This window comes from Podarcis muralis, chromosome 4, assembly GCF_964188315.1.
Source record: "Podarcis muralis chromosome 4, rPodMur119.hap1.1, whole genome shotgun sequence".
In the NCBI taxonomy this organism is placed as follows: domain Eukaryota; kingdom Metazoa; phylum Chordata; class Lepidosauria; order Squamata; family Lacertidae; genus Podarcis; species Podarcis muralis.
In genome coordinates, this window is record NC_135658.1 from 63,813,882 (window position 1) to 63,840,566 (window position 26,685).

The 26,685-nt window shown below is 43.9% G+C and overlaps 1 long non-coding RNA gene across 1 annotated transcript in view; it reads right to left on the reverse strand.

The window, feature by feature from the left end:
- Positions 1-26,685, reverse strand: part of LOC114596203 (uncharacterized) — a 516,878-nt gene that overhangs the window by 480,319 nt on the left and 9,874 nt on the right. The window contains exon 2 of the long non-coding RNA XR_013392622.1: positions 717-814. This is a non-coding gene — a long non-coding RNA (uncharacterized LOC114596203). The remainder of the gene's footprint in view (positions 1-716; positions 815-26,685) is intronic.

Consider the following 26,685-nt stretch of genomic DNA (forward strand, 5'->3'; position numbering starts at 1 on the left):
GTGGGCATACAGAGCGATATGGAAGAGACATGTTTTATTGCAGGCATAGGCAAACTCGGCCCTCCAGATGTTTTGGGACTACAACTCCCATCATCCCTGACCACTGGTCCTGTTAGCTAGGGATGATGGGAGTTTAGTCCCAAAACATCAGGAGGGCCGAGTTTGCCTATGCCTGATTTATTGCAACTGGGGCAGATGAAGGCATCTGGTTTTGCTGATACAGTTGCCCCATGGGGTTCCTTCCACAACTGCAGTATGCTTGATATTTGGTCATGCTGGCCGGGTTTGAAGGGAGTTGGGAGTTCAACAATATCTGGAGGGTACCACATTGGCTACCCCCAGTATAAGATTATTTCTGGAATACCTTTCCTACCAAAAGCCATCTGGCATTCATACTTTATATTCCATTAGCTTCACTGAAGCCTTACCTTACATGTTTCTGACTACATTCCTCTAATCCATATACATTAATATTTGTGTAGGCTGTTGAGGAAAATTACTCTTTTTTTCAACTGTTGGTTTTGGTTATGAGATAAAAATGGTACTACTACAAAAGGTGCTATGGGAACCATCATTATCAGTATAATGTTTCTGGACATCCACAGCTACATTGTCATACCTTTCCAGCTCTCATTGTTTACCATGGATTGTGTTTAGTGCACATGTGGGCAATCCAGGAGTGAAATAGGGTAGGGGGCTAAGTGGGCTCAGCCTACCTAATTTTTGTTGTCTTGTTGTCTTTGAGTCTCTCTCGCTCTCTGAGGATCAGGTGGCAGTTTCCAAGTCATTTGGCAAGTAACAGGAGTTGCTGGTTCTGGGAACAAGAAAGGAGAACAAAGGCCAGAAGCACTTTGGCAACTTGTGTAAGGTTAACAGAAAATAAATATACAGGAAATGTTGTGCACGCGCAACAGCTATCTCAAATGTACACACCTCAGCTCAACTGTGAAGTTAATGTACCTTACACTTTCAGTTCGAATGGAAACTGTTTTGAGGGGAAACACATCTAACAGTAGTGTTTTTAAGAAGCTACAGGATTGGATTGTGGCTATTGTTGTGTGCAGTGATGCAGTGGCAGTGATGCACTGGATACAGAGTAAATGATAATATTTACACAGCCAAAGGGACATACAAAGACACTGAAACCCACTCTTAGTCACATTAACCTATGGGCAGGGCCCATGTCTTGCTTCAGTTTGCTCACCTCTGTACTTCTGAAGCAGAATATCACAGCAACTGTATCACATTCCAGGTTGGATGTAATGTTAAACCATAGTTTTGTATAAGAACAAGTCGAGTCACCCCACAAGCTTGTATAGTTCATCCTAAACCTGGTCTGCCCTTAAGGAGGAGTTTGAAAGCTTTCACTTCCATCTTAGATTAATCACTGCTTGCAGTGTTATCCAAACTTGCACAATAAGTGATTAATATTCCTCTCCCCTCCCCCCCCCACCTCTCTCTCCCTCCCCCTGGAGGTCTCAGGGCAGTTCACAGAATGAAATCAAAATATAAAACCACAAAATAAAAATAAAAACAACAACCCAATAACCACCACCCCGCAAAAAAACCCCCACATTTTAAAAGGGCATAGGATGTCAATCAAATCAACCAAAGGCCTGGTTAAAAAGAAACGTTTTTGCTTGGTGCCATGGTTGGTGGAAACAAGCCAACTTCAAACCATAGGTTATGAAGCTGGTTTCTGTTGACTAAGCAGAGTTCAGATTAACCGCAGTTTAGGATTCAGGTGACACACTAAACCACAGTTAGTCAAATACAAGTATGAACTTCCTATCTTTTCACAGGTGTGCAGGAGAAAGGAGAGGGTGTGAGTTTTGGAGGACATATAAACTATCAATTAGTGTTGCATGTAAATGCAGCCATTAAGACAAAACTAGTAGGAGTAGGATTAGGTGTATTTTAAAATATTACCTGCCCTTCATCCTAAGGTCTCAGGAAGGGTTACAACAATTCAAAATACAATTTAAAAATGTACAATCAAAATACAATACAACATAAGTAGAATAAGTGATATGCTCCATGCCTTCCTTCATTGATGTTTGCAGACTTCTCTGTTGGTTTGTTTTTTGGTTTGAGGCTTTTTTTGTTTTGGTTTTTTCACTGAGATTTCAAGACAATGGGAATCATTAAGATATTGATTACCTATCTTTGATATGCCGACAATATGCCAGCTATTGCATGCCCTTCATGCTAGGTTAACTGGCTAACATGTCAGTTAATTCACCACCTCTGCAATACGTAGAAACATGCAGTGTATGGTAGGTAAAATAAATTTATTCTATATATTGAGCCCCTCCCTCAGCCTGGCACAACTCCAATTACACTTTCGCATTCTGATTTTGATACTTCTAACAGCCCTTGCTAAAGGTGATTTGTTGTTACCGGGTGTGCTATGTTTTAAAAGTTAACAAGCATCTGTTCTTAGATGAATGGTTTCAACAAGATAGGCATTGAACTATTACATTCTGCAATGCACCTTGCAAATAGGGTGAATGATCATTTATTGCTTAGTTTTATCTGGCGATCGGTATCTCATAGCCTTACTCTGTTCAATAAAGTGTGGAACAAAAGGGTATTCTGGCATGAAAACTGTTTATGTTTCATGGTGGATTATAGATCAATTTCAGCTGAAGGTCCTTGGAGCTGTGATTGTCCCCTCTCACTGACAGTATACTGTCATGAAGCAGAGTCCTCAGACCTCCAGCTAAGTGCATCAGACTCTCATCTGTCTGTACAAGCTGGTGAAGAACAAGGTGCCTAGACAATGGCAAGGGGCTTTTGATGCCATACACAAAAAAATATTAAAATACATAATATAACTTGTCTTAATATACTTTTCTGAGTCTAAAAATATGCCAGACCAAAAGAAACATATTTACATAAAAAGCAGACAAGGTCAAATAACAAAGAAAGCCCTTAATTAGTTGTAATCAACTTTAATTTGCATACCGTATATAATTCCTAAATGATTGTTAATAATAACTTTATATAATGGACTTCCAATTTTCATGAAAATGGCACATTTTGATAAGCAGACACAAAACCCTAGTACTAATAAGGTTTAATTTGCATACATTAGACTGATTATCCAAACAAAAGGATTACAGTATTACTTCCCCATACCTTTATGTCCTTATTATGCACATTTATTAACTTCACAAAAGCTAGCTGTTACTGACAAACAATAGCCATGGGTGAAAGAGAAATCTTCAACATGAATAAAAACATTTTAATGCAAAAGAGCAAAGTTTATACGGTATAAATGCTTCACTTAACTCTTTCTTAGCAAAAGGCACACATTAGGTAAACTCTATTCATTAGATAGATTCCACATTTTCTCATGCATAACATTCCCAGCTGGCATAATATTAAAAATCTAACATTCACTATACCAGTCTGGGCCACAGACTAGGGCACAATTATGCAGAAGGAAATGTCCCTATAGGATACCTATGCACAAAACTCTGCAGAGAATTACAGCATTTTAAAGGAATGCATCTAAAATTATCTATAAAAATGATTGGCTTATAGAAGTACTCAGAACATGTTTGCAACAGGAAGACTAAACTCTGAACTCATCCTCTCACACGCACACAATATTGATAAAATATTTCAAAAGAATGCTTTTCAGAAGTGTTCCTAATAGCATAGTTAAATAACTGGCACTTTTGTGTTGGGAATGTAAAAAGTAATAGGAACATTCTACCATATACATAGAATCATAAAATCATAGAGTTGGAATAGACCACAAGGGCCATCAAGTCCAACCCCCTGCCAAGCAGGAAACACCATCAGAGCACTCCTGACATATGGTTGTCAAGCCTCTGCTTAAAGACCTCCAAAGAAGGAGACTCCACCACACTCCTTGGCAGCAAATTCCACTGTCGAACAGCTCTTATTGTCAGGAAGTTCTTCCTAATGTTTAGGTGGAATCTTCTTTCTTGTAGTTTGGATCCATTGTTCCGTGTCCGCTTCTCTGGAGCAGCAGCAAACAAGCTTTCTCCCTCCTCTATATGACATCCTTTTATATATTTGAACATGGCTATCATATCACCCCTTAACCTCCTCTTCTCCAGGCTAAACATGCCCAGCTCCCTTAGCCGTTCCTCATAAGGCATCATTTCCAGGCCTTTGACCATTTTGGTTGCCCTCCTCTGGACACGTTCCAGTTTGTCAGTGTCCTTCTTGAACTGTGGTGCCCAGAACTGGACACAGTACTCCAGGTGAGGTCTGACCAGAGCAGAATACAGTGGCACTATTACTTCCCTTGATCTAGATGCTATACTCCTATTGATGCAGCCCAGAATTGCATTGGCTTTTTTAGCTGCCGCGTCACACTGTTGGCTCATGTCAAGTTTGTGGTCAACCAAGACTCCTAGATCCTTTTCACATGTACTGCTCTCAAGCCAGGTGTCACCCATCTTGTATTTGTGCCTCTCGTTTTTTTTGCCCAAGTGCAATACTTTACATTTCTCCCTGTTAAAGTTCATCTTGTTTGTTTTGGCCCAGTTGTACCTTAATTCTCAAACTCCTTGGTACTCGTACATTTTGGCTCCCGAACGCCAAAAACCCAGAAGTGTTCCAGTTTCTGAACGTTTTTCGGAAGCCAAATGTCCGACGGGGCTTCTGCTTGAGTGCAGAAAGCTCCTGCAGCCAATCGGAAGCTGTGCCTTGGTTTTTGAACGTTTCAGAAATCGAACGGACTTCCAGAACAGATTACATTTGAGAACCCAGGTATGACTATAAATTGGTCCCATCCAATCATCAAGAAAAGTGGACATCAGCAAAACAATCAACAAAAGAACTGGAATATACACTAAGATTCTTCTTTATTCCTAATAATAGACATAATGCACAACAAGTTGGCATAAAGGAAGAGGGTTTAAGTTAAGCTGGCAGAAGGTTACACCAGAATGAACCCAGTACGGGGGAAGGGGGGGGTGCTGCTCTGCCTAGAAGAAGAAGAAGAGGAGTTTGGATTTGATATCCCGCTTTATCATTACCCGAAGGAGTCTCAAAGCGGCTAACATTCTCCTTTCCCTTCCTCCCCCACAACAAACACTCTGTGAGGTGAGCAGGGCTGAGAGACTTCAGTGTGACTAGCCCAAGGTCACCCAGCAGCTGCATGTGGAGGAGCGGAGACGTGAACCCGGTTCACCAGATTATGAGACTACCGCTCTTAACCACTACACCACACTGGCCTAAGCCTGAGATAAGGGAAATAAGCCTTTAAAATAGTGTTCTACACTAGATTGCTTGGTCATGTGATCAAGCTGAACAGGCTTAGTTTAAGGTTCCCCCCCCCCCCAAATCTGGTCCCATCCCTGGAATGCCCTGTTGGGGAACTAACAGTTGCCTTGGTTCAACCATCTGAGCCGCTGCTGAACCAGAATGAGCAAGTTGCACTGACAAATCTTGGGCTGAGCCTGGGTTGAGGACTTAGCACCCACTGAACCAGAGATCTCCTGCATCCTAAACTGCTCATCCCGGTGCTTCTTGCCATAGGATTGTCCCCACAGCAAATTAATATCTTAACCACAATGAGGATTCTTGAGATTAGATATCAGAAAACAGGAGAGACAAAACTGGAACTTGCTTATTGACAAATGATAACCATTTGTCATTTACTGGAACAAGAAAGCTTATTCTCAGCATCTTATAGAGCTCTGAGAAGACCAATGTTGTTATAGTGAACTCTTTGTTTTATTTAGTTATTTGATACATTTGTCAAAGCAAAGCAGCCAGCCATCTTTAACACTAAAAAAGCAAAAGTTACCCCAGAAAAGAAAAATAGAACCATGGTGTTCTCTCGGCCTGATAGCCCCTTCATGAGCATGCCCTGGGCATCTTCACTTTCACAACTCTATACAAATGTTTTTAATTTTTTATCTCAGTGAGGGGGGAAATCTTATTTTAAAATAGTAGTGTTAGCAATAGGAGCACTTATACAGTATCAGTTCCTCACCGCATCGCAGACACCCAGCAATTAACACTGATGGCAGAAGGGAGGGAGAGGGAAATGTCGTGAACAGATCTCATATCTGAACACAAATGAAATTCACAAGGACTTGGAAAAAAGCCAATGAACTTGAAACTTAAACAGAAGGCTACTTCAGTATCCCCTCCAACTTATGTTTTGTGACACAGAGCTCTCCTGGCGTGCCGTGGTGTTAATGATGCGGGGGAAAGGGTGGGGGAAATTAGAAAATGAAGTGTTTTTCACTGATGGCTCTCCTGACAAAGGAAGTTGCACACAAACAGAATGATAGCTCTGTGCCTACAAAGTCAGTTATGAATATGTTAATTCTCAAAGGCCGGGTCTCTGTACACCCCACACCTCACGGATCTCTCTCTTCCTCTCTTAAATTCTGCAGTGCATTTAACTGAACTGGTAACAGCCACAGTCAGCATTGATTATGATCTACAGGTAAGCAGGTACCTACGAGCCACATGGTCAGACAGGAAGCCAGTCAAGCAAGCAACTGGTAAGCTGGACTGAGGAGCTGGGCACTCTGAGAATAGCTCAGTCCTTGCCTGTATGGTGAGTTGTTTAGTGCAAGGAACTAGGCCAAACATAAAAGCTTTACACGACCAGGTAGAACTCCCCTTGGAGTGAAATGGCACAGCTGGCACAGCTGGCACAGCACAGACCCCTAGGAGAAAGGGTTTCAGTGGACAACTATAGCAAAGTTGCAGAAAGGAACACTGGCCCCATGAGTCACATACATTTAAGTTTGCGCCATCCTACCTTTTGCCTGTTCCGGGAGCACATGATGCAGCCACTGTGCTGCAGCCATGTAGATTCAGGCTGCCCAGTGCCTGGATAGGACCCTACTCTGGAAGTCCTTGAATTCTATGATGGATGGAAGGTGTGATGCAAATGTAATAAATGAATAAATATTGTCCTCTTGTGTCACTAGATCCCTGTGATGCTGGTAGTTAGTACCAAGAATGCCTTCTGCCTGTGTACAGTAGTGGCACTGAAATGTAGCAGAAAAATCCTACAACTACTTCCTCTAACAAAGTACAACAGAGGCACTGCCAGCATCCCTACTTTGAGACAACCATAGCTGGAGCCTTGAATTTTCTATCTAGAAGCTCCATGATTATTTAGCATCCAATTCTCAGACTCCTGCAGTCCATACTGCATGCAAATTGTCCACCCTAATATGGGAGGCATCCCTACCCAGGTCTACTCATACTACATATGAATATATAAGCAGTCCTTCAATATGATTCAGCAAACTCTTTTGGAAGAACCTCTATTCGCTTGTTTCTAAAAGTTATATTAATATTATGTAGTCATTTAGAAAGAATGGGTGGGTACAACAGTTAAATTAATACAGAACACATTAGCATTTCCCACTCCCCAGTCAATTTTCTTCATTAAAAAATCAATTTGTTCTTATTCTAGAATTAATATGCAAATCAATCACAGTGTTGCTGTGAACTAGTGGAATGTCTTCCCAGAGTGGAAGTCTCAAGAAAGCTGATCACTAAAGCAAATTGCTTGAAGGTAAAACAGACTGACAAACTCAAAACATCTATTCCAATGGTGGCATTTTAGAAATGCACACTTTTCTTATGAGAAACAATTCATGAGTGGAATGCCATGGCATGGAAAGCTGTTGATTTACTAGGATTTTACACACCACCCAAAAATCAACATCATTTTATACATTCCCTGAGAAGATGCATTTTAGCTACTTTACGTGAGCATCTACAGAGTGTACAGGACTCAACTTAAATATATGCACACTTTCTACAGGATCTGTCCTCTATATAATGTGCACATTACCTGAGGCACCAGTTATATGTGTAAGTAAGTCTGATGTCAACTTAGCCTGTCCCACCTCCTGCCTTCACAATGATGTCTCTGGGCTAGTGCCATCACTGATCCAGCCAAGATAGGACCATCTCCTTATGATAACAATAGAACGTCAAAAGAAGCCAGAGAAAATTTATGTTATCAGTACTGTTTTACTGATGCTTTGGTTGTCCACTCAGTTCATCATTACACCCAGATCTATATTATCTGGAGTCTCAAGGCAGAAACATATGGAATTGGAATGAAAGAGGTGAGGAAACTTGTCATTGCTTTAGCATCCAGGATGAGATGTTTACAAATTTAATGACAGCCATCTTTGAACTATGGAAAGCCCTGCCAAGGATAAACCTGAAAGTAAATGGTGTCACCTTCACAAGTAATAGATTATTGATATATGTGGTATGTATTAATGCTATACTTTCTTTTGTTTTAACATTTGTGTTAAACATGTGTTTAACGTGTTTTTACATGTGTTTTACATGTTCTTGTAAATGGAAATGAAGGATATTAATACTTTTATAAATAAAAATAAGAGAAGTCAACTGGAAAATTAAGGAGGAACTCGCTACAGTGGCTTCAATATTTTCAACTAAGGAAGCTTTATAGATCAATAAGGAGAAGTAAAAAGAGCCAGTGTGGTGTAGTGGTTAAGAGCGTAGACTCGTAATCTGGGGAACCGGGTTCGCGTCTCCGCTCCTCCACATGCAGCTGCTGGGTGACCTTGGGCTAGGCACACTTCTCTGAAGTCTCAGCCCTACTCACCTCACAGAGTGTTTGTTGTGGGGGAGGAAGGGACAGGAGAATGTTAGCCGCTTTGAGATTCCTTCGGGTAGTGATAAAGCGGGATATCAAATCCAAACTCTTCTTCTTCTTCAGTTATAGCTGTCCTCTTTCCCAATTCTGGTTTTCAATAGAGGCAAATTAAAGGGCTTATTATCTCAAATATATAACCTCCTTTTTCTCAAAAAGCAAGTGAAGGTAATATATTTAAGGTCAGATGAGAGCGTTTATCTGTATCTGACCTGGAATGAGGGGGAGGGGATCTGTATCAGAGAAAGCTTTCTCTCTTTCTATAAATATAAAAGGAAATCACCATAAAATACTATGTAATTGAACATATGATGACTAGATACAGTCTGAAATTGAACTAATATAGGAGCTTTTCCATGGCATGAATTAGGATGTTAAATATGTTTGTGTACTATTCTGAAATTTCATTTATATATGGATTTCTTGTAGTTTATTTGTACAAAATAAATAAATGTAGCTGCAATCCTACACCCAACCTAATGGCTGCCTGTGGTGCTAATGTAAAAACAGCAATGGTGGCCAAGCAGAGGGCAGTCAGATCCAATAAACAGCAACATATCTATACTTAGGTTCCTGGTTCTGTGGCAGAAATATAGCTTCAAAATCCTGATAAATGTTAAATTTAACTGTCATCAAATAATGTTTTGATTTCTATAAGATCTTCTCAGTCTTGTCAATAAAATCCAAAGCAAGCTTGTGTGGAGGACAAGGCATTTAGAAGTTGCCTCTAGTCATAGACACAAACTGTGGAGGGAGGAACTGGCAGACACAATTTCTAATGTTCATGTGTCCATGCATATAACACCTTTGTGTCATATTGTGCAGAGTTTTCCAACTTAGCAGTAAGCCTGCTAGGTGCTGGCATTTGCTTTGTGTTCAGTTTTGTATATCAATCTGACCCTGTTCAGTTCACTTTTCTTTAAAAGCTCAGGCCTATTTATACTGGGACAGAGTTTCGGCTGGTCTGAAATGAAACAGCTACACTCCATACCCTTAATTCCAAGCTGCAATTATGTACTCATGAATCAGAGACTTTTACTACACAGCACAAAAGCAATACAAGGGCTCAATTCAATATGCAGGCTCCAACTTTCGCTTTAGGGTAGGTTTCTCTTTGTACACAGCCCTCTCCTTTGCAAAATAAAAAATAAAAACCTGGAGCACTCACACTGAAGGAAATGCATTCATTTGACTTCAGTTCCCCCATCCCTTCCCACTGTTTTTCTATATTCCTGCAGAAAAGAAGTAAATAATTTTTCACACTGCAGGGATATTCCCTTTCACATACTGTACTCTAGATCAAAAAAATCTACTTCAAATTATATGGAGAACAACAACCATTTTGCCTATTTGCTTGATTACAAGGAAACATTTGGCTTTATCAAAGCCCATTTTGCTATATGTGTGACACAATCATTTTCTTCCCTTGAAGGTATGAAACCTACCACACATTTCAAGATGAGGAGAGCTTTTTTTAAAAAAAAAAATGTAACACAACATGCAAATTATTATCCTATTAATCCTCAAACACAACAAAATCCCATAGATAGGATTATGAGCACCACAATATTTCAAATGAGCCAGTCAAGCTTAAATGGGAATAAGCCCCATTCAACTCAGTGGTTGTTAGTAGACTCAAATGAGCTCAAATCCTCATTCATTTACTTAAATGCAAGTCCCAATTATTTCAATGGAAATTAATTCCTTCAAAGTATTTTAGGATCATAGCCTAAGTTTTATGTAGTCAAGTAAATTATTTTTCCAGTACATGCCACTAACTGCACTAGAAAGAATTAATCATTGAGATTATTTTATTTACCTTTATATGCCTCCTCTGTAGCTGAAGAGAGCACAGATTACACATCAGCCTTCCCCAAACCGGTGCCTTCTAGATATCTTGAACTCCCATCAGCCCAGACAGCCCAGCTTGCCTGATGAGAGTTGAAATCTAAAACACCTGGAAGGCTCATTAATGAAGAAGCTGTTATACATTGTGTTATAGCCTGTTGGAATGCACCAGCTAGCTAAAGATTGAACTCTTTTCAAAAAGTTTATAAAGCAACTCCCTTAGATAACCTACTCAATCTAACAGAAATGTAGGCTCAGTCCTACAAAAGAGCCTAGAACCCCAAAAAAGCCAAACACAAAGACAAGTAAGGGTCTCAGCTATGCACTATTTTTAATGTGTGTTTGTATTTCAGGATTTTTGGCCCTATTACCTTTTTTAAAAAAAAAAAACACCTACCATGGATCAAGTTTGTTGTCTGTACAGTGGTACCTCAGGTTAAGTACTTAATTCGTTCCGGAGGTCCGTTCTTAACCTGAAACTGTTCTTAACCTGAAGCACCACTTTAGCTAATGGGGCCTTCTGCTGCTGCCGCACCGCTGGAGCACGGTTTCTGTTCTCATCCTGAAGCAAAGTTCTTAACCTGAAGCACTATTTCTGGGTTAGCAGAGTCTGTAACCTGAAGCGTATGTAACCTGAGGTACCACTGTATCTTCTATGAGACAGAATTGTGCAGTCAGTGCTATCGTCAGTTTCAAAAATATGTATCTGAAAAAGGGGTGGGGAGGGTCTTTTGCAAACAGGAAAAAGCAACAGAAAGAAAACCCTGCTAGTAGATATACGAAAGTTCCATCTAGCTCAGTGTTAAGAGCTGGGAGGCAAGGGTAGGCTATATGCCTGAGCCCCTCTTCTAATTCCTGGATCCAGCACAGATTCAATTGTTGAAATAGCCAAGCCAGCCTGGTAATGACCCACTAAAGATGGGTTGTTAAGGGAAGAGACTGCCTGGAGGCAGGCAGGCAGGTGACCAGAGGAGGAATGACCGCTGGGAGGAGCACACAGAGAAGAAACACCATGACACACATGCATCAACACAACCAGACGCCTTCATCTTCCCCACCTGCAATAAAGCATGTCTCTCCCGTATCAGCAGGCGCTGTAACTCTCCAACTTTACCTGTCCCACCAAAGGTGCATTCTTCCATTGTCTCCCGAGACAGATAGATGCCAACAACAAAGGGAACAAAGGAAGTGGCTCTGTGCCAGAGGGCAAATGTGTGGAGCCCTTCCTTCAGCTATCAGACAGTTAGAAGGACAAAATCCAGAGTCTAGAGGGCTGCTTACAGCATATCTAATAACATCAAGCATTAAAAACCTCACATTACCGGGCTGCTTTCAGATGTCTTCTAAAAGTTGTGCAATTCTTTATCTCCTTGACATCTGAAGGGAGGGCATTCCACAGGGAGGGCACCACTACTGAGAAGGCCTGGTTAAGCACCCGGAACTCCTGGAAACTGTGGGGTGTATTATTACTAGAGCAGTCAAGTACAACATTTTCCTGTTGCCTAGAATGGATACACAGGGGAATGTGGCTCCAGACAGGGAGGACTTCCTTTCATACCTGCTCTGGAGCTTCCTCCCTCTGTGTGTCACCAGGTAGATGGGTGTGACTCTAGCTGACCAAATTAAAGGGCTGGCCACACAAACATCTCTCTCTTGGACGCTTACTCTCTTACTCTTACTCTTGGACTCTTGCTCCACTGACTCTTAGCCAGTGCACAGCTCACCCTTCACATAGGATGGAGCTTATGTGAGTAAAACGTTATTCTTATTGTGTTGCGTTATTATTATTTTAAGAGGAAAATAAAGGGGAAACTTACCAGAAACAATCCAGACTGGACAAGCCAGACTGGATTGCTTAATTAAAGGATACTAACAAATCGTCAACTTGTTTCCAATAAGTTGCAAAGGGAATGTGCTCTGCTTACTCACTAGTGTGAGTGAGGAGGGATATCAAAAGAACCAATCCTCTCCTACCTTAACATTCCCACAGAATTTTGCATTGCTCAGAGATTGGGGTAGCTGCAACATCAGCACCATGTTATCATACTAGCCAACCAGATGCCTATGGGAAGTTTGTAAGCAAGACCTGAGTGCAACATCACCCTTTCCATTTGTGATTCCCCACATCTGGTGAAGTATACTGCTTCCAAGAGTGGCGCTAGAACACGGCCATCATGGCTGGCAGCTACTGATAGTATTACCCTCCATGAATTTCTCTAATTCTCTTTTTAAGCCATCCATATTGGTGGCCATCACTGCATCTAGTGGGAGAGAATTCCATAGCTTAACTATGCACCTTGTGAAGTACTTTTTATTGTTGTCCTGAACCTTCTAACATTCAGCTTCTTTGGATGTCCACATGTTCTATTACTATGAGAAAGGGGGGAAAACTTCTTTCTATCTACTTTCTCCACACCATGCATAATTCTATACACTTCTAGCATGTCCCCCGCCCTTACTTTTCCCAAGACTAAAAAGGCCCATATGTTGCCAAATTTCCTCATACGGGAGTTGCCCCAATTTCTTGCTTGTCCTCTTTTGAACTGTTTCCAGATCTATAATATCCATTTTTGAAGAGAAGTGACCAGAACTGTTCTCTGTATTCTGTATTTGGTCTCACTAGAGATGTATAAAGGTAAAGGTAAAGGGACCCCTGACCATTAGGTCCAGTCGTGGCTGACTCTGGGGTTGCGGTGCTCATCTCGCTTTATTGGCCGAGGGAGCCGATGTACAGCTTCCAGGTAATGTGGCCAACATGACTAAGCTGCTTCTGGCGAACCAGAGCAGCGCACGGAAACGCCATTTACCTTCCCACCGGAGCAGTACCTATTTATCTACTTGCACTTTGACGTGCTTTCGAACTGCTAGGTTGGCAGGAGCAGGGACTGAGCAACGGGAGCTCACCCCTTCGCAGGGATTCAAACCGCCGACCTTCTGATCGGCAAGTCCTAGGCTCTGTGGTTTAACCCACAGCGCCACCCGCATTCCTATGGATGTATACAACAGCATAATGATATTGGAAGTTTAGTTTTCATTCCCTTTCCAAATTATTCCTAACATGGAATTCACCTTTTGCACAACTAACACACCCTGTGTTGACGTTGCTCTCCACTATACCCCAAGGTCTCATTCATGGTCAGTCACCACTAGTTCAGACTGCATTAACATATACGTGAAATTAGGATCTTTTTGCCCCAATGGTACCTCACTTTACCCTTGCTTACATTGAATTACATTTGTTAGTCTATTGTCCATTTTTTCAGAGATCCTTTTGGAATGCAGCACAATCCCTTTTTGTTTTAACCACCATGAACAATTTGGTCATATCAAGAAATTTTGCCACCTCACTGCTCATTCCTAACTCTACTCATTTATAAACAACTTTAAAATCACTGGTCACAGTACCAATTCTTGGGGGACTCCACTTTCCAGGGAGCAAGGTCTCTCAGCCATTAACAGCTGTCCTATCTGAAATTGCCTTCAGTTTATTCTCCAAAGCTATACTCCAAGAACTCTGAAATAGAACTAGTATTTTCAGTGCAAGACGATGGAACTACTCTTCTTAATTATGGAACTACAGCTTTCCAGCAGATATCTAAAAGTCATCATCAGCTGTTACTTTGTAGGATATATCCATATAGCTTATGCTAAGCATAAACATTCAGATTTACAAACATCTATGGAAACATATGCAATGTGGCTACACTCTCTGCAATGTGTGAAGCTAAGCTCAATCTTGCTGCTTTTCCTCAAATAAACTTAGGGTGAAATCCAACGTAGAGCTAAGGCAAACATTCCATCAGCACAAGGGTTTCTCCATACTCTATGGAACACTTTCCCTCTCTCATCCTCTTGTGTGCCCCCTAAATGTGTTTCAGGGATCTCCTCATCCTCTGGAGTAGATTTGGGAGGGTGTGAGCGGAGAGGGTGAAAGTCATGTTTTGCAAGCGGAAGTTATTTTATTAAATATTGCCCATAGTAGTGAATTGTTGAATACTGCGCATAGCAGTGAATTTTTTCCAGGCACACATCTGACAAGGCTTTTAGGCTGCTATATTGTCTTCAGGTGTGATACACAGGCATTATTCCTAGCTGTGCCATGTTCCTAACCTCTCCTGTCTCCCAGATTTTACTACCGCTGCTTAGCTACCCTTCGTAGTTGGGTACACAAGGAAAAGAACCAGCTGCCACTGTCTCATGAACATTGTAAGGAGAATAAAATAGAGAACCATGATACAATGATGCCAGGAGGAACAACTTGGATCTCATTCACAGTTGTCTGAATGGAAATATCTCATGCACAATCATTCATAGCCACCTCTGGTGATGAACCTTACCTAAATAATTAACAGCTGACCATACAGCCCTTTCCAAACTCATGTTAGAGTGCATGCAAGTGATCTGCTCTCATATTTATTTGAGAGACAGGGTCAGAGGCTGCTTAATTGCCAAGGTGGCTTCTAAGCAGTTTACATGTATAAAAGATCATTAGGAAACCTCAGGAAGCTTTGCAACTGAGCACCTTTGTGCAAGGACATTCAGTTTCAACATCTATTCTGCCTGAGTCCTAAAGGAAGAACTTCAGACTTTCCAGAGGTGCCTATTCAAACAAACCATAAGCCTTAAATATATTAGGGAGATGGGAAAAGTAACTGAGGAATACAATAAATTAGAAGCAGTAAATATTTGAGAGAAAACACTGTTTTGCTCATAGATGTCCCATGAGTAATGGAAGTGAATACATTTGACAAATAAATTATTTGTTCTGAATTGTTCGCCCCATTCTGGTTGGCATATATGACAGCAAAGACCATTTGAAATTTAGCATTAAATGAGCCAACCTCCTCAGTAATCATGATGATGGCAAAACTCGTGACTCCCAGTTGAGCAACTGTCTTGATGGAACTGCTGGGGATAAAATCAGAAGCTGAAAAGGCAATGTGACAACAAATGAAGGGTTTTAGATGTTTGGGTGGGAATGTCTCATCATAAAGGTACAGAAGACATGGAGGGGGGAAGAGTGAGGAGAACATAAGAAAGGCAAGAGGACCTATATGAATCAGCCAAAGACTAGGTGGATAAAAGGGTCAGAGATAAAAGGTAAAGGTAAAGGAACCCCTGCCCGTACGGGTCAGTCTTGACAGACTCTGGGGTTGTGCGCCCATCTCACTCAAGAGGCCAGGGGCCAGCGCTGTCCGGAGACACTTCCGGGTCATGTGGCCAGCGTGACAAAGCTGCATCTGGCGAGCCAGCGCAGCACACAGAAACGCCGTTTACCTTCCCGCTAGTAAGCGGTCCCTATTTATCTACTTGCATCCGGGGGTGCTTTCGAACTGCTAGGTTGGCAGGCGCTGGGACCGAGCAGCGGGAGCGCACCCCGCCGCGGGGATTTGAACCGCCGACCTTTCGATCGGCAAGCCCTAGGTGCTGAGGCTTTTACCCACAGCGCCACCCGCGTCCCTGTCAGAGATATTACCGGTATATGGAATTAAACTATGAAGAGTTTGGGCAAGGGCAGCACACAGATGCAAATAGGTAAGAAGTGAAACAGCATTCAACAATTCAGTGTTATTAGCACACAGTACTGAAAATGAGGGCCTCCCTAAACATGAATAAAAATTAGGGATGTGCTGAAATTTCAGATGTTTCCATAATCATATGAAAATCTGTATATATAGGGAACTTATAGTGAATAAAATCACACTCATGAATATAGTCAACTTCCACACAGTAAAGGGACTTCACCTAAAACAGAAAGTCATCTGATGATGAGGGAAGTCTGAGTACACAATTCAAAAATTTAATGGACAAAATTCCATTAGGGGTGTCAAAACTGAAGAGGTATTTTGGGAAATGGGTTGACAAATTCAAACACAGAGTACCGGTAGTTTTGGTTCATCCCGAACAAAGATGTTGGCATCAGTAATATCATGAAAAGCAAAGCTTCAAGAATCATAATAGCTGAACGGTTTGAGAGATTTTAGAACCCAAGCTTGCTGAAAATATTTTATTTCTTTTAAATGTTTAATGCTTAAAAATATTAAGACACACTAGCCATAATAACTGGACAGAATAGTATGAAGTCGTAATATTTGGAGATGACAGTCCACTATTCACTAGCCTTTGTTCAAAAATCTTCATGCGTGTTCTTTTCCCAAATGTATTGAGGCATTATAACTCGGCAACTTTTAAGAAGTGTCTTAGAAATGATAAACACAATGTATTTAAAATAAAATGGAATTTTAAGCAAGGCGCTTCTTTTCTTGCAGAAAATCATACACAACCAAGACAGCTTTACATTATCACATCATTTCAGATCACTTTCCCATCTTCTTTGGTAGTTGTTGGATTGCAAGCAGAGATTTGTATTGCAACAATTATGTAGAGCAGGCTTCCTCAACCTCAACCCTCCAGATGTTTTGGGACTACAATTCCCATCATCCCTGACCACTGGTCCTGCTAGCTAGGGATCATGGGAGTTGTAGGCCAAAAACATTTGGAGGGCTGAGGTTGAGGAAGCCTGATGTAGAGCAGGGGTGGATTAAGTGATTCTAATTCTACTGTTATCGAATTAGGCTTCAGTTTTTACTTTTTAATAGAGCAGACAGGTTTTTCCACATGGTAAGAGCCTTGCATAGCTGCTTTGCACCTGCATGTCTCAAGAGGATAGTATGCCCATGGTCACCACTGTAAGTGGGCAATGTGACAGACACCTATAAATGTATGTGCATAATCAGTGAGTCCTATGTACATACAACAGGGTGTATGTCTGAGTAATCATGCACAAGTTTGCATCACAGTTCACAAATACATAGGATGGCCGTACATATGTCATTGCAACTTATATGCACATTTAACTGGTGTGATGCAAATGGTGGCATCCTTACACAAGTTCTTACACAAGTCCCGTCCCCCCCCCCCGTCCCCCGTCCCCCGTCTTGATGTGGCTGGGAATGTGCCTTTATGTACAGTAGTTGCCTTCCCCCCAAAAAAGAAAAACCCACCATAGCTATTAGGGCTCCAGTGACAACTGAGAGATGATTATTGAGCAAGTTTCATAAAAGATTCGTAAATATTTAATGATTTCCTTCTTCACCCAAATATGTTACATTCCAAACAAATCTGCTTCCCCATCCCTTGTTTTTCATACACTGAGATCTTACTATATTTAGTTAAATGCCAATATCTAAAAGATTATTGGCATACAGCATTTTTTTAATTCTTCATCTCCTGCAGAAATGCCCTTGATTTTTGGATTACTTCCATTTGAAATCACCAAAGGCTCTATGCAGTGTGTAAATAAGTGGGGTGACAGCAAACATCCTTGTCTTATAACCTGTAATAGTAAAAAATTCCCCTATCACAAACATATGAGAGATAACTATGACAGCTACAAAGAAAGCAGACAAAGACCCAGGAATTGTCAAGAGAGTGCAGGGAACAATATCACGAGTAAATGGAGATCAGAAGTAGTGTTATAAAGAAGCTTAAAGCAAAAAGGATTTGGAAGGTGATGCAATAGGTCACAGAAGAGCCATGTAAAGAACATAGTTTGGAAAGGAGAAAGCTGAGCCTGTGGGCAATTCAATGTCGATATATCTCTCTTAGGGTAGTTTACTTTAGGCCATCCACTAACAGTGAAATCCTATGAATGTCTACTCAGAAGTAAGCCCATTTCATTCAGTAGGACTTATCCCCAAGTAAGTGTTTACAGGACCACAATCTAAAGTATCTGACATTGAAGCAGGGCCAGCTCACCCATGAGGCAAGTTGAGGTGACCACCTCAGGCCTCAGGATCCACAAGGGCAGCAGATTGGGCCTCCAAATAATGCATCACCCACTGCTGCTAGTGAAGTAGCAGCAACAGCTGTGTAGCGCTCCTTAAAGGTTCAGATCTGCTGCCTCCGCCTCCCCATGCCGCCTCTACAGTGGCCACTTGGCAAATAGGAGAAACTGCTGGTCTCCTTCCACACTTGTTCCTGGTGTACGGTAAGTCTTTATTGCCCTCCCCCCTTGTTGCTGATATAGATCTTCAGTCACCCTTTCTTCCCTAGAAGGGCACCATTTTGTGGTTTGCCTTAGGTGCCAACATGTCTTGGGCCAGCCCTGCATTCAAGCAGTATAATTTGTTTTAAACATTGTATTTTAAAATTGCTGTAACCAGCCCTTATAGTGAAGGGTGGGTTGGAAATACTACTAATACTATTATTAATACTACGACTTCTCATCTTCATCATCTAGGAAAGTATTTTCTTGGGAACATCACTTATAACCTCTGTAACTCCTTTTTTCTACTAATATAAACTTGAATCACACCTCCTGAATCTGGAGGAGGGGGTGGGGGAACCTTAATTTTTACATTAATATTTATCACAATATCTTCAACACAACAGATTTTTCCTTTTAAATTGGTTGTCTTAAAGAAGATCAAAACAATGTCAAGAGGGGAAATAAACTCGAAGAGACAGTTAATAACAGCTGGACTTTATATTGGTCAATATGACATCAAACAGTCACATTGACCAATATAAAGGGGAAAGGTTGCAGTAATGTGAGGGGGCTGTCTACAAGCAGGCGTGTCTAACCTGTGGCCTTCCAGAGGTTGTTGGATTCCAACTGCCCAGCCAGCATGGCAAACACACCTTCACTCTCTCCCATTTGAAGATGTTCAAAATGACTAGAAAGGGGACCGGCTCTTATGAAGCTGTTATGGCCCCATAAAATGGTAAAGGACCCCTGACAGTTAAGTCCAGTCGCGAATGACTCTGGGGTTGCAGCACTCATCTCGCTTTGCTGGCCAAGGGAGCCGACATTTGTCTGCAGACAGTTTTTCCGGGTCATGTGGCCAGCATGACTAAGCCGCTTCTGGCAAAACCAGAGCAGCACACGGAAACGCCGTTTACCTTCCCGCCAGAGCGGTACCTATTTATCTACTTGCACTTTGACGTGCTTTCGAACTGCTAGGTTGGCAGGAGCTGGGCCCGAGCAATGGGAGCTCATCCCGTCGTGGGGATTCGAACCACCAACCTTCCGATCGGCAAGCCCTAGGCTCAGTGGTTCAAACCACAGTGCCACCTGCGTCCCATTATAGCCCTATACAGTGGTACCTCGGGTTACATACACTTCAGGTTACATACGCTTCAGGTTACAGACTCCGCTAACCCAGAAATAGTGCTTCAGATTTAGAACTTTGCTTCAGGATGAGAACAGAAATAGCACTCCGGCGGCGCAGCAGCAGCGGGAGGCCCCATTAGCTAAAGTGGTGCTTCAGGTTAAGAACAGTTTCAGGTTAAGAACAGACCTCCGGAACGAATTAAGTACTTAACCCAAGGTACCACTGTACCAGGTTGTTTGAAAAGGGCCACAGTTTGAATGAGGCCTTAGTATTGCAAGCAATATAGTACATGTCTTCATCAACTTGTTACCTATGGTGGATTTTCCTGGGAAGCTCTGTATTGAGAGCCAAGGATTTATCAAGAAAGTATACTTCAGGCAACATAACAGTAAATCTACTCATTTCTTTTTCAGGCTTACTTGCACCATTGGGAACCATGTTTAAGACTTGTAACCTCACACACACACACAAACACAAACAGTGTTTCATTACAGATAGCTCATTAGCTATAACCTTTATGCCTTACTCTTTGCACTCTCCCCAAAGGCAGCATCCCAATTCCTTGAGATATTTAAAACAGGAATAGGAAATAAATTATATAATTACTTGGTCTATTATACAATTAGCTCACCATAGAGATGGAAATAAACCTGTCTTCAAAAACGTTTGAGATGCGAAGGCATATCAAATGCTTCTTTTTCAGTGCCTGTTTTCCAGAGGCTTGTGTTCTCTCCATGTCCTTTTCCATTTAATTTCTTGGTCCACCTCTAGACCCTCCTTTAGCTCTTTAGAAACCAAAAATCCCTCTCCTCCTTTATGTCTCCCCACAATTTTTTTCTCTTTGTTTAAAGAGCTAGAGGTAGCACAAACACTGGCCTCCCCCCCCCCCCAAGTTTGAGATGAGATCTCTAGTACTAATATTCAAATGTGTAGCTTCTGGCCCTCCCCCAGACAAATCTGCCATTGCTAGACAAGCCCAATTCTATTACATCTGGTACCTCAAGCCCCATAGAACATAAACTACATGAAGGGACAACTGTTGCCAATCACAAGCCAGTTTGGAGAATGGGACTAAAATTAACAGCAAGGTTCAAAACCCCAGGCTTGGGCAGAATCAGCATTAAATGTCAAAATAAAATTAAAATGAAACAGTGCATTTGAAGTGTTTGTTGCAGCTACACTTTACACCTTGTAAGAACCAATGCAGTATCATCTCCACCACAGCCCAGTCACCTTTAAGACCTTAAGCAAGCACATAAAACACCAGCCTAAATTGTTTATGACAATGGTAATTCAACATGTAGAATGAGTGAACTGGCCATATATATGGAGCGTTCACAGACTGCATTCAATACTGTCTTGTATTTCCCTCCCTCACCGCATAGAAATTCTGCATAGAAATTCTGGGGGTTGCTTCCATTGATTTAGAGAGGATAATTCTGAACATTAACTAGGGTGGGTGAGTTACGGCTTCAATAGGTATTAGGAAACAGTTAATTGAAATGAGCCCAACACATTTGGGTTCTATACCCCCCTTCTTCAGAAGCAATTCTTCCTTGCCTGTTCCTTCGGGGAAAGACCTCCTGCGTCTAGGCGACGAAGGAGACGCTCCACTTTGTGAGAATTAGGCAAGGAGACTTGCCTCTGGAGAAGGCAACCAACGCACATTGGGAAGACTTGTTTTAGCCGGGAATGGCAATGTTGGGCTCCTGGAGGAAATCGATTGTCCAAACATTTTCTTGGAGTGACTCCTGCATTGTTATAAAGCAGCTATATCACAATGGTTAATATGAAACAAACAAATTAGAAAATAAGGAATTCCTTGATTTCAGTAAAAGACATACCAGTCTTACTTGAGACACAATTTGATTATTAGCTTTCCTGCAACAAACTACATCTCACTTTCACTCCTAGCGTTTGGGGAGGTTAAAATGAAATATTAGATCAGCTTTATGTAGAAGCAGGGATCTGAACCTGCCTTATCCTCATCCACTCGAACTGACACGGCAACCCTTAGGCAAGCAAGCAGCCTAATAGACATGTTAAAACTGGCTTCTGTCTCATCTCCTGCCTTTTATTCTTTCTCCAGACAAAGCCACCGGGGTTTACTTCCGTCCTATAAGAACGCGACAAGATTGGAAGGTTGGAGTTCTGCGCGTCCACTGGAGGGCGAACAAATCTCCTCCTGGCCGAAAGCGACGGAACCAGGCGCTGGGGAGTCCCCACTGCCCCCGGTCCTGCAGGAGGGCAATTGACACGTGATTTACAGAGGATCCGCGCTCTTAGTTTCAGCAGAAGCACAATATGGAACACTGTTTGGGGTTTCTAAAAGGGGCACGTGGGGCTGGGGAGGAAGGGAGGTGATACTAAACGAGGTGCTAGGAAAAATTAAATGAACATGAAAGAAACTGGAACATTTGCAGTGGCTACATAAAAGAGCGGCGTTGCAATGAAATCGCGAAGGCTGCGCGTGGGCCCTTTCTACGCCTGCATCTAAGAAACGCCCGGACCTCTAAAAACTGGACCACGGAAAGGTCCCAAAGGTGTTTTCCATTCCGTATTAAAAGCGAACACGGGCAATAAAGTTGATCCAGGCAAGCGCAAAGCAACACGGAAAGGGAGGCTTAATGGAACGGCCCTCGTGTTAAACTGCGGGCCTCTTTGATCCCACTGAAAAGCTCGCAGAGGAAGGAAAGCGCTCCGAAGACTAAAACCGCAGCAAAGCAGCGAGGAAAGATCCCGGCATAAAAGTGTCTAGAATGGAGTGACAATTGTCTGAGATTGCTCGGGTTGGAACGAGCGAGAAATGAAGATGTATTGAGTGGAATAACGATGCTTAAATGGGATAGATCATGGATTTGGTAATGAGCGAAGCCAGGATGGGGGGGGCAGAACCTCAGTTTGCTGTGTATTTTTATTGGGGGAGTTTATTTTGGGGTGCAGCGCCCCTCCTTGCCTCCCCCTTGGCTATGCCCATGGTTCTGGTGCGTAAAGTGGAATGGAAAGGGACTGGGCTGCACTGAGAATGGCAGGCAGGCATAGTCCTGTATTGTTTAGAGTGGACCGATGTGCTTGGAATTACGGAGGAAAAGCAGTCCGGTACCATTCCGGAGTCATAACACCCCTCCCTCTGCACGTGGACTTTATTGATCCCTCTTACAAGTGCAAAGCCATTGGCACCCCGGCTACATCCCTCTCCTTTCCTTCGCTCCACTGCCACCCTCCATGCCCCTGGTGTAAACGAGGGGCCTGGAAACACCTATAGCTCAGGCATCCGGTCCACTCGGTACTCCAGTGGAGCCCGTTCTCTTCCCCGTCTCCGACAGCAGTCCGTACATCGTCAAGTAGGAAGGGCGCTCCGAGGTACCCCAAGGCCTCACATTCCCAACGGCATCGCCACTCCTTCAGGCTTGGTCCAAGGAGCAAAAGGGGAAATACTTTCCCAGGAGGAAAGTGAGCCCCCACCGGAGCCGGGGGTGTCACGCTGAGACCTGCTGCGCACTTGACCTGGATCTATCATGCTGGAATCCTTCGGAAGCAAGTAGTGCTCAGTCGGTTACGACTGAGGACGGTTTGGAGAGCTTTTTGATCAGAGCTCAGCACTACCCAACTTTCCCTGGAAGCCCCCCCCCCCCTAGGTTTCGACCCAACCTGTTCCAGAGGCAAGCGGTGAAGAGGTCTAGCCTAACTCAAAGTTCAGGCCTCGCTTCTTCTCACCATCCGACAAGAGAGGCCTGTCTAAAACCGCATTAAAATCACGAAGGCTCCCCCCACTAGCCCAGAATCCGTTTGCTGTGAAGCGCATTGCGATATAAGTGAGAGATCGGTCGCTAGATGGATAGGGGGTTGCATAGTTGGGCTTGCAACTTGCAAGGTGATCTATGCCATTCCGTATCACTGACATGCTTTCAGTGCGCTGGGCCCAGCCGAGGCTTGGCTTTCCACGCCGCTGCTTTTCCGCGACCCGCTCGGACACATCCTGGCCCCGCCGGAGAGCGAGGCGCACGGATGCTCGCCTCGTTTGCCAGCTTCCGCGGGGAAGCAGGGGCGCCCTGCCAAGTACAACGGGAGAGGAGGGTGGGAGAGAAGAAGGGTGGAAGGGAGGAGAGAAGAAGGGATCCCGTTTCCCTGCCTCCTGTCAGCATATTAGGGGGGAGCTGAAGTGGGAAGCCCCATTCCATGAGGCGAATCCCGGCAGATTGGAAGGAAGAGGAAAGCGGAGCTGGGGGTGTGAAGGAAACCTGCCTGCGGGCGCCCTGCTGCCTTTCTCAGCGCTGCCTGTCACTCCCCAAAACTTGTTATCCTTACAAGGCATCCGTTTGTTTGGCTGATCTCAGCAAGGTTTTCTCCTCCAAGTAGAACTCTAATTGCTATAATTCGACTGTATCATTTTGGATCATTGCACTATTGTTGTTTTCTCTCTCTCTCCCTCGCTTCCCCCGAGCCCGGAAACAAGGGCGCTCCGGTGTGAAATTAGCAGGTTGCAGGAGGGAACAGGGAAAGGGAGACCATCAATGAAGGGAAGTTTGTTTTTATTTAAAAGGCTAAGGAGAGAAGGGGGAGAGACAAAAAGAGCCAAGGAAACGCAAAGGCGCGCGGAGGCGAGATCGGTGGTGCAGACAGCAGGCAAGAACCCCCTCGGCCTCTGTGCCGCCGGGACCAGGGCCAGTGACACTGGACCCCGCTTGTTCCGATGGGGCATCGAAGTTGGCAAGGCTTGGGGTGGGGAGAGGAGGCACGGGGAACGGAGGATCTGGGCGGCAAAAAGCTTGCTCGCCCTTCTGGCGGGAACCAAGCCCGGGAAGGATTTGGAGGGAAACCCCACTAGGGGTCATGGGGCTTAGCTACCCTTCCCCAAGAAGAAATGGGTCCGGGGAGAGGGAGCAAGAGTCCCATAGACAGATTTGGGGTGGAGGGGCGCTTTAAAAAGTCCATGTCAGATCAAGTGCCACACCCAGTCCTATTTACGCAGAAAAGCCATCCATTTATTAGTGGCATGCAAACGGTTGCTTCGTCTCTACTGAGAGCAAACCCGGTGCAAACGACGTCAGTTTTGTACCAACACACACACACACACACACACACACACACACGGTCGTTTGGCTGATTTGAGTTGAGAATCTTGTTGGTCTTGAGAAGCGAGGAGCGCACGACTTTCCAGCTATGCTTTCTCGCTCTCTTACTACAACCGTGGTTCCTTAAAAAACGGTCAAACAGAGCTGGCTATATTTTGCTTGGGTCTTCTTATTTATTTATTTTTGTTTTAGGCTCCCTTCGAAAAGGGAGTGGAAGCGCTGCTTAAGGTTACCCAGACCTGCAGCTCAACTGCAATTTATTTGTTTAAATCGACCTCGGAGGAGCTCAAAGGCTGGAGGCATTGTGGAGAGCCCCCTGGCAGGGACTTTCGGGTCCCTCCGTCCAAGTAGCTTTCCGAAGAAAGAGAAGGAGCATCTGAATAAAAGGAGCGAGTGAAAGCCGAGGAGCGAGTCTCCCCAGGTTGCGAGGTCAGGATTTCTCCCCAGTCTGCCTAAGACTCAGGGGGAGAAGCGGGTGGCTTTGAGCCAAGAAGACGTGTTGTGCCCACCGTCGCCCAGCCAAACGAGACCTGGAAGTCGCCCCGTGGGACAGAGCATCTCCGGGCAAAGCGGGGCTTGAGGGAAGGCCGGGACTTTCCCTCTCCCTCTCCGACACAGCACTACACCACTCGGGCGGGTTTGTGCCAAGGAAAAGGCGAACCCAACACAGAGGAGGAGGGAAAGAGGGAGGGTGTCGCATCGGAGCTAAAGTGGCGACGCCAACCAGCATAACTGCTCCTCTGCCTGGTTTGTTTGGGGCATCTTTCAGGGCTGGTGGAGGCGCAGGCGGAGAGAGGCACAACCTGCTGCGGGAATTGCTCGGTCGGGGCTTTCCCTGTCCTTCCAATAGGTGGCCAGGCACCTCGGCTGGTTTCTTGGGTTGGCCACAACAATAAAATTCCCTCTCTGAGTCGCGATCGGTTTCCCAAGGAGGGTTGCCTTCCGGATGGATTTGGCTCTTCCAGTCCCATCCTCTTGACTTAGCCCTCCTCTCCGCCCCCCCCCCCATTTGCCCTCTTTCTCTAGACTTGAGAAAGGCAGGTGGGATTAACTCCGATTGTGGCTGTTGCTCTTGTGGTTGGTATTATCATCTTGTGGTTGGTAGTATTATCATCATCCGCATCAGCATTGTTGCTGCTGCTACTTAAAAAACAAAAACACTATTCCTGCTAATAAAGACCTCCTCTCCCACCCCAGTCTTGAAGCAGTAAAGCCAACCTTATTTTATTCATTGATTGCTTTTTGTTCGGGTGCGTTTGGGTGGGAAGACCAGGATGGCGAGAGACTAAGACGAAGGGCGGTCTCGTGTTTCTTTAACTGCTCCCCATCCTCATGGTCTTCTTAAAACTCTGCCTTTCCCAGGGCGAGAGAAGAGGGGGCCGTCTCAAGCAGAGGGAAAGCCTGTTTGGTTTCTCCTTTCTACAGCAAGTGTCGCGCTGTGAGGAGGAGAAGTGGAACGGGGGCAAAAGCAACGGGGGCGAGGCGAGCTGCGAGAGCCGGGCCCCGTTATGGGACGACCCTCCTGTGCGGAGGCTCCCCCCTCCGGGAGCAGGCGCCCCGCTCCGCTTCCCAGCCCCTTTTCCCCTCCGTCTCCAGTGGCGGATGAAACGCTTCTGCCAAGGCAGCTCCGGAACGTCGATGGCACATTAGCATTTGAAAGAGTTATCCAGATGTTTATTACAGTTTGAGAGAGACAGAGGGAGAGAGAGATCCCAATTATAAATCCTTGTATTTTTAAATACCCAGTGTAAGCGATTCAAGTAGATGCCTTTGTAAATTTCTTTGACACGTTCAAACGAGGAAAGTTGAGCAGAAAGAAAATCAGGCCTGGAGTATTCCCCTTGTCCAAAACCGGGATTTTTGTTTTTTAAAAATTAACCATTATTTGCTCCCTCGCTCTGCCTCCGCTGTTCACGCTGCCTTCGCAGAGCAGTGGGGAATCTCGTATTTCAGAAGCAGCAGAACGGAGCACACGGCGGTATTGGGCCCC